Source organism: Watersipora subatra, chromosome 1 (assembly GCF_963576615.1).
Source record: "Watersipora subatra chromosome 1, tzWatSuba1.1, whole genome shotgun sequence".
Classification (NCBI taxonomy): Eukaryota; Metazoa; Bryozoa; class Gymnolaemata; order Cheilostomatida; family Watersiporidae; genus Watersipora; species Watersipora subatra.
This window is the reverse complement of record NC_088708.1, coordinates 19,589,966-19,598,815: the sequence shown is the minus strand read 5'-3', so window position 1 is coordinate 19,598,815 and position 8,850 is coordinate 19,589,966. Positions and strand designations below refer to the sequence as shown.

General features: G+C 35.9%; 1 long non-coding RNA gene across 1 annotated transcript; it reads left to right on the top strand.

Moving 5' to 3' along the window:
• The first annotated feature begins 7,035 nt into the window (after positions 1 to 7,035).
• LOC137395602 (uncharacterized) lies at positions 7,036 to 7,974 on the top strand. Its single transcript, XR_010978475.1, has 2 exons — positions 7,036 to 7,176; positions 7,368 to 7,974. It is a non-coding gene; the product is annotated as an uncharacterized lncRNA (long non-coding RNA).
• Positions 7,975 to 8,850: the final 876 nt, after the last annotated feature.

Genomic DNA, 8,850 nt, shown 5'->3' with positions numbered 1-8,850 from the left:
TGTCTCATTATTATACGAGATTTGGGAAATATTTTGTTTTACATATATATCCATATCATCTCATTACGTCATCTATTCTCGCCAGTTGTATTTGCTGAAATGGCTTTCTCAGATTAGCTATAGGCTGCAAGTACAGACAGGCCTTTAGACAGTTCGTTGATCTTTTTAGGATTCATTTTGACTGCGGCTCCATATTTATTTTTTCTTTGCGTGTGAATTGTCTGCACCTCAATAAAACATCTGATTTGGTACGTTAATCGTACTAGTTTATACAAAAGCTCAAGATGGTGAAGCTCCTTGGATAAAAACACGTAGCAGATATAGAAGCTGTTCAGAACCAAGCTGTACATTTTATGAGCCACCTCGAAGGACGAGAACTTTTTTGTGAAGCGAAAGCAAATCTTGGTCTTGAGCTACTACAAAAAAGACGTCGTGACATCAGACTACGACTTTTAATGAGGATACTCAGTGAAGAGGCATTCAGCACTGAACAGTTCATACGACCTTACTCGATAGTAATGGTACACTTGTAATTAGCCCCAGGGGCCTTGAGAAAGTGCCTCAGAAGTAAAAAATTTTGTTAATACTCTGGTTCACCTAGAGTCCAGCATTAGGCTGAGTTATGTTTCAGTCTGAGATTTAAGTCTTAAGTCTCTAACGGTTTTGGGTAAAAAACTGTTATGAAAGAGGTGAGTCATGGCATGTATTGATGTAGGTTCACCCCGGGCAGCAGCTCCTGTGATTATGGCAGTCCATTTCTGTCAGTAGAAAGCTCATCATAAGCAGAAGCTAGCACATGCTTACTTTCATGTGATTGAATCTTCATCAGTAAAGCTATTCTCTGATTTCTTCTTCTGGATTCAAGCGATTGTAAACCTAGCTTTTCACGGGTGTTGCTGACATCTCTACCTTTAAGATTGGCTATGAATCGTGTTGCTCGGTTTTGAACCATTTCCAAGTTATGTACTGTCTGTCACTCGGATCCCATACTGTACAAGCATATTCAAGCACAGGACGAACTTATTAACCAATCCGAGCCTCACATTCCAACCCGAGCAAGCAGTAAAGAACAACCATCATCCATACATGGCACTAAAAGTTAATACTTTAACAGCTTTCTACCTAGAACCATAAGAGACATTAAAGATCCTACACATAACCACTCAGCTAAAGAACTATAAACTTATATAGCAAGTTGAGCTTGCACTACTGACTATCATTAAACTCAATTACTTGAAAATTAAAAACCATCGACAAAATAAATTAAATCATATGAGGCACACCACTTCCACATCAAGTGGTCTAGTGTGAAGACAACTACGAGGTAATACGAGATATGATGACGTATCGCTCTACTACATCTTTGTCTCATCTACTGATATTTCAGGTTTCCTAGAAGGTGGCGTATGTAACCCCCTACGTAAAAGGAGTGAAAGAAATAATCACGACGTTTTCAAAAACTACCAGCCAATACTTTTTACTAGCAGGCCAGAATGGTGAAACACATTGTATTTCCCTGCGTGAATTAAAAACGGAAAGTCTCGTACCTGTATAGCGGTTAGCCTAGGCCTTCAAGAGGAATCTCATGCGAGACGCAACTTGTGTCCTGTTTATAATAATTTGGCTAAGGCTGCAAAAATTAAAAGCACAACTCCAACACTAATCTTATGCTTTGAAAACTTAGAACAAAGTTCCACATCAACTCCTGGTGTATAAATCAAACGGGCACCTTAAATAGACCCCTTGCTCATAAATTGAGTTCAATATTTTATTAGAAATTAGTGCTACCAAGTAGTGAGTAGTCTAGTCAGCTTCTGTTAGCATCTAGTGTACTAGTACAAGGATCAGTTTTAGATCTTATATTGTTTCTCATCTACAAAAACGATTTGCAAACCACAGTTAATTTCAAAGTGAGCCTATACGCTGATGACACATTGATTTATCAGGTAGGAAACAATGTCAATGACACCTTGGCTTTCCAAAGGAATATAGATGCTTTTCTTTCCTCAGCAGTCTGTAACCAGGAACACACAACAATGTGTCAGGTTATATCTTTTGACAATGAAGCTTTCCAGAAAAACTTAGCGACCTGTTGGATGGTAATGCTAGTGTAAACAAACATAATCAAGTTTCTAGAAATCATAATTTACAGACAGTGGCTCAAAGTTTGAAAAACATGCTACGAAAGCAAGAAAAAGCAACAATGATACTCGGAGCTCTCAACTACATTCTCCATGATGCCATTGTGAAAGCTCGGTTTCTGATTTGTACCAGTCTATGTTGTCCAGTCTTGGAATATGCTGATACAGTGTGGAATTTGGTCCAAAAGAAAAGCAATGAGGCGATAGAGAAGCTAAGACAGAGCTGTTAGATTTACCAGCAAGTGTAAAGTGCAAGGGCTGCTCAAAGTGATCAGCTGGTATTTTGTTGGTTGTGTTAAGCAATCTCATTGTCAAGATATTTGAAGATTAAAATCAAAAAGAATTGATCCCCGTAAAAATGCTCACGCCAAAAAAACATGCCCAGGCTTCCCCAAAATGATGTAATGTGTGATACAACCTGTCTCTATCTCTCGTATTTATATCGGCTAATGTGATAAAGTCCAGTCCCACGTGGCTCTATGGGCATATATTTTATTTTGTATTTGCTCATGTTGGCTAAAATAAAATTGTAAATCCAGCTACAGATACATTATTATGAATGTTTCAAATGCCTCAAGCAATGGAAATTATAAACTTCTCATATTAACTTCCTCTAAATGCTGTGTAAACATTTGAGTACCGACTACCAATTCTACCGGTCTACGGTAATTAGGTCGTCGAGTTAGCTTATTTCATCACGCCTTTGTATCAGCTAAGTTCTCAGTTGCTACACGCACACCAGAAACTAGCTACTAAATAAAATAGGCAAGCCGCCATCTTTGGAAATAATATGTTCGAATATATAGTGAAACCAACTGCATCCCAAAAAGTCATGTATAGTCTACGTTATTTAGTCATTATTAGTACCAATTTGTAGAAAATTTTGCTGGTCCATTCGATTAGTTAATTCAAGTACAAAACGAATGGTTTTATGAGTTTTCCAAAATAGTGAGCGCAAAACGTCAAGTTCGTTGAAATCAATTAACCCACCGATTCTGCCAAAGGATTACTAAAGCCATTATTGCACTTGGTTGGCAGTTTGTGAACTCACCTGTTTTCACTTAGTAGGGTAGGGTGAAGCATAAAATTTTTTGATTTAGTATTGGGTCCGTTGGAATTGAGTCGAGCTATTCAAAAATATCTGTCAATTCAGCTCTGATTACAGTTCATAAATCCATCTATCAGAGAAGATTTCAGCACAGATGCTAACAGGGCTATAATGTATTCAATATGTTCTGCAAATCATGTTTTGCATTATCTTCAACAATATTATTTTATTATATAATTTTTACAAGCAAAAAATTTTTCATCTTGGCATAAAGCTTCTATTAAAATATCCATCAAATTTGTGGTCACTCACATAGCTTCAGCTCATACAATAGGACAAATTCATCTACTGTAGCAAAATCAAACAAAACATCATGGTTTATGCAGCACACATTCAAGTCTGTTTTTCCCATTTATGGCAGTTTCCACGCTGACAAAGCTGCTCGCCAGTGGGACTACATAAACATCCTATAATCAATAAAACAAATGCAATAAATATATGTCATTCATAGATTTCATTCTAATGCATATCTACTGAAAGCTTTCAAATTGGGAGTTACATGAATTGCGAGTGTAATTTTAAAAATGAATAATTGTTTAACAAAAGCATAAGTACGCCAAGCCAACGATTCGAAGCTTTGATTCTGGATGTTAAAGATATGCATTGATCAATCAATTTTCCTCACTTTCTACAAGTGAGAAGTGAGTGTCTAAAGTCGGATCATAAATCTAATTTACTAGCTAAAACTACCAAAGAAAATTTGAAGCGAATATAGCTAGGTGAAACCATAAAAAATTATAAAACGATGATTGGTGATAGCTAAAAGTTATAATTCTATTAATTAGTAAATGTATTTATGAGCATTAAATTTATTACCTTTAGTATATTTATTATGGTCTTTATTAGCCTTTTATTGGTCTTAATTTCATTAAATCAACCTTTTTGACGCAACCACATCTTTAAGACACTGGAAGCTTGGTGGCTTCTAGTGTCTTTCCAATAGCTTTTTTCTTAAACTTTCTTAAAACATGCAATAAATAAGGTGAATCTGTCTGCTCTGAATCCTCAGAATAGCATTAGCTTTTGGTTTCTGTAAAATAGGCATGGTTTGTCTCTCTGTTGCCTGTTCTCAAAAAGATTTTTTCAGTTTTTATATTTACAGTTTATAATAGTTATTGAAAGATTATTGCAGTAGCCATTACACACTTGTTCAATTAGACTATTAGTGAACAATTCGATTTCATAAAAGCAATATAAACTGATTCATCTACATGCATGTATATAAATCCAAGTGTTCGATTGCTGGTCTGTCGCATGTCCAGTTATAGCCATGAAATACGCATGTTTGTAGCACTTGCTATCGTTAGGAACAAAAAGACTACTTCGCACTAAATATGAACTCAGATTCGCCAGTTTTGCCGACAGGCCCGCCAACTATTACGCCACGCGGGCACCTTGTCATACTATGGGATAGTTGTGGACATACTTACTACACCTGTCAATCTTTAATGGCGCATAGACTTGCCAGTGTACTAAAAGTAAAATATGTGTCCAGACTTTCCCAAACTGCTATAAATATATGTACAGTGCACCCTCGGAATGCAATTTTAATCTGTTGGAAGGGAATAGAAACCATAGTAATTATACAATGCAAGCATCCCTGGTAAATATCATCAAATTTTTATATAAGTACATATTAAAAATATTAAAAATTAGTAACAAAATACTATGTTATCCTTGGTAACTATAGTTACTTACAGTAACTTTAGTGGATTTATTGATTATGATCTGCATTAAAATGTAACGATACAATGTACTATGTGCAGTACTAACTATGGGAGTTCTTACCCTTGAGACGTACGTATAACATAAACTTTGAATTTAATTTCAATGAATTTAGCTTACTATACATACATATAAAACTAAGTTTTATTATGTATTTTCAATTATTTTACCGAACTTCAACTTTTTATCACTAAAATTTTATCACCTATCAGTTTTCGGCTTCGTTTTCACTATAGTTTTTAGCTGACCTCATTAAAACCTTTTTCAGCCTAATTTGCCTAAAAAGCCCGAGTGATGCTGTCCTCATACATAATGAAGTGAATTTTTGTTAGAAGGTTAAGAAAAGTTGTCTGACCACTGACTTTCTGTTTGAAGGGATTGCAACTCCAACTTTGCTACTGGTTTCAGAGGGAAAATATTAGTTTTTCACAAGAAATGCTGAACTGAGAGAAATCGGTCATCATGTCTCTTTCAAGCGTTTTGAAAATGTTTTTGGCAAACAGCATTTCGGCGTCATTGTTTTTTCGACATACATAATAAGCACACCGACTGCCAAATCGGAACTCAGGCAAAAATTTTGTTGAATTTGTATGATGAAATAAGATTTATACGACGAGGTGGAAAAATCATAACGTTCTGCTTTGTAAGGCGAAAAAATGGTGTAACAGGGTAATCGTATCCTGAGGGTGCACTGTATAAAGCGTAAATTATTATAATTAAACTTATGGCACACACAGAGATAAACAAACACCTTCAATTAAAATTTAGAATGGTAAATGTGTATGTTGATAAAAAATACATTTTCTGTGCAAAAACATTTGTGACACTTGCAACACCGGGCATTCAACTAGTGCTAGAGATATATATGTTAAACTGTCAAGTTTTACATGCTGATGAAAGTTCTGGCTAAGGCACTCATGACTTTTACTATCTCGTGGCAAAATATAGACCACAAAGATGGTTTACTGTAACACGTTAGGGGTCAGAAATGTAGACTTGTTGCTTGGCCCCTATGGGGTGCAAGATGCCTCTGTAAACTCATTCAATTAGTCTTACAGGGTTACATTCAAGTAGTTTCTTGAGAGTTACTAGAATCTTTTTTGGAATATGTAAATGCTGTATAAGTTATATTTCTAATGCATAGCAGCAGCTATGTAAAACTATACTATGCATTATTTCTATCCGATGTATAGAAGTATATTAGATATTATTTAACTGTAACTAATTTAGTTACAAGACAGTCATGAAGTCAAACCAAGTCATCTGACTTAGCTTTGTGTCGAATTATAATACAGTGGTGGCTGCTTATAGTGGCCCCCTCGGGATCAGCCAAAATGATCCTTATAACCGGCAGCCACTATAGCCAATAGTAGCCAGATTTCGGTAAAAATATGTAAAAACCAGTTTTATTGCATGTTCATCCGTTTGCATGAAAGCAACACAAAATCATTCATTTCGCAATCGTTAAAGCATCATTACAATAATTCTAAATTAATTTACAACCACTTGTCAGTTTTTGTTGCTTCGGTGGGAACGCCTTATGATTTTCAAGTGCCCTTCTTGCCGAAATCTGACTGCTTTGTTGCAACTACTGTAGGCTGCGTCGCATGTCAGCAGCAGTAACTTTTGGTGTAGACTTGTTGACCTTATCATCATCAGCCTCTTCTTTGTTTTGCGGCCGATTAGGATGAAAATTATAAAACTTACCTCTTCATAAGTGCAGCTTTTTCCTTGTTTCCTTTGCCCATGCTTTTATATACCTACTTTATATAATTATTGCATGGTCTTTGGAAATACAGTTTTAAGTATGAACATATTCATATCTATAGCACATTATGTTGAACAATCTTTGTCATTTGTCCTTCTCGTCAGATTTAAGAAGTTAAAAAATTCAGACTTCCACTATATTATCATCACTTGAAGGTCACGTTGAGGTGTCAGCCTACAAAGTGTCAACTGAGGAACTAGCATTTTCGATGCCATTTCCTAGCTTGTTTTTATTTTTCCAGAAGTGTTCAGAGGTAGTATTTGATCACTTTAGAGCTATTCCTTTCTGGTATTGGACAAGGATATCTGAGCTCTCCTGCGGTTGTAACTTATTGCCACCATGATTATACCTGTGAGATGTTTCACCTGTGGCAAAGTGCTTGGAAACAAATGGGAAGCATACTTGAATTTGCTACAGGCCGAGTACACGGAGGGGTGAGCACATACTGTCAGACATATACCAAAGCAACATTTTAACCCAACACGCTCATTGCTTGAAGTTGTGTTATTGGTAGCCCAGTTTATGTGGCAACTGCAGATGTTTTGCAATTATGCGGTTGTTGTAGCAGTTTTGTGTATCTGATCCAGCTTTATATCATGCTCTAAAATTTCTGTTTGTCTTTTAGAGATGCTTTGGATTGTTTGGGTCTGAAGAGGTATTGCTGCAGAAGAATGCTTCTCTCCCATGTTGATCTTATTGAAAAGCTTTTGAATTATGCACCACTCGAAAAGACGGCCTGAAGGGAACTTCTGTTATCTTCGGTGTAAAATATTATGTAAATTTGTATATATACTATGTAGCGCTCAAATTATGAATGAAGCGCATCATATTTTCAATGCTATGCAATTCGTCGCAATCCATCGTATAATTACTGATTAAAGAAAACGCTATATAACAAGAAGGGTACATCTAACTTTATTTTCATAGTTGAGATCTATGGAACCACTTTAGCATCAGCCAGTTTAGAAACGATAGGAATAGCCAACTAGCTCTATTGCTTCCTGCTATTTCTTTGTAGTTTTATAAACGCACCTTGTGACTGAGCAATGTTTATTCATCGACATGAACTTGAAACAAATGTATGTTGAATCACAATCAGTGATTCCGATTGCAAATTTGGTAACACTTGACTTGGTTTTTTGAAATTTTGTATTCCTATTGCTAGTGAATACTAAAACTACTTGGGCAGGTTTGCACGATAGATCAGATGTTAAATAAAAGGTGACTCGGTAGCATCGTTGAGTTTGACCAGACTTTTTACCTTTTGGTTTGGCTACTTTTACATCAATTTGTAATTTTCGCATAATTTCATAATCGTCTACCATATTATGACAGCTTGCAAGCTGGGCCGGTATGACAAGAGTAAAATAGATATTGTAGCTGTGCCACATATCCTGGCTGGTAACATTATCCATCTTGCAACAATTACTAGCTCTCAGCAATTGGGATTTAGCGATTTGTTGACAGAAACAGTCTTAGCTTAAACCAAATAATCAAATGTAAAGTTTGCTGGCAATAATCTAACAATGAGGGATTATTTTAGTTGATTTTATATATGCTGAGAATCATTGCTTATCATACCAAATCAATTTTAGCAGTAGTTTCTGTATTATTTTTTGGGGTTCATTTTAGCTAGAAAAATTGTAAATGGCTTGTAACTGTGAACAGCCAGTGCAGGCATATGTTTATTTGGCTTTTATTTTTGAGTAGGATGAACTTGTGCCCATCTCTTTTCCGGCACCAGCAAAGATATTTTCACATTTTTAAAACAAAAGATAAACATACAGGTAATTGCACGATTATATCATAACATGGGCCTTTGAAGTGTTGAGCAGCATTTCTGGGTTTTTTGGAAGGTTGGTAAACGGACATAGTGATTATCCAATCCGTACTTTCTCCATGGTTGATGACCTTACTCAGACCTACAGGCTTTCAAACACATGTTCTAACTACAAACCATGCAAAGCGTGTCTTGAAAATAGACCCAACCTAACAAGCTTCTGAGAGGTGCACTGTTGAACACAAACACATGATAGCTATACCAACCATGCACCAGAATCCATGAATTGCTATTAACAGTAGCAATCTTCATGCGATACACAAATTTG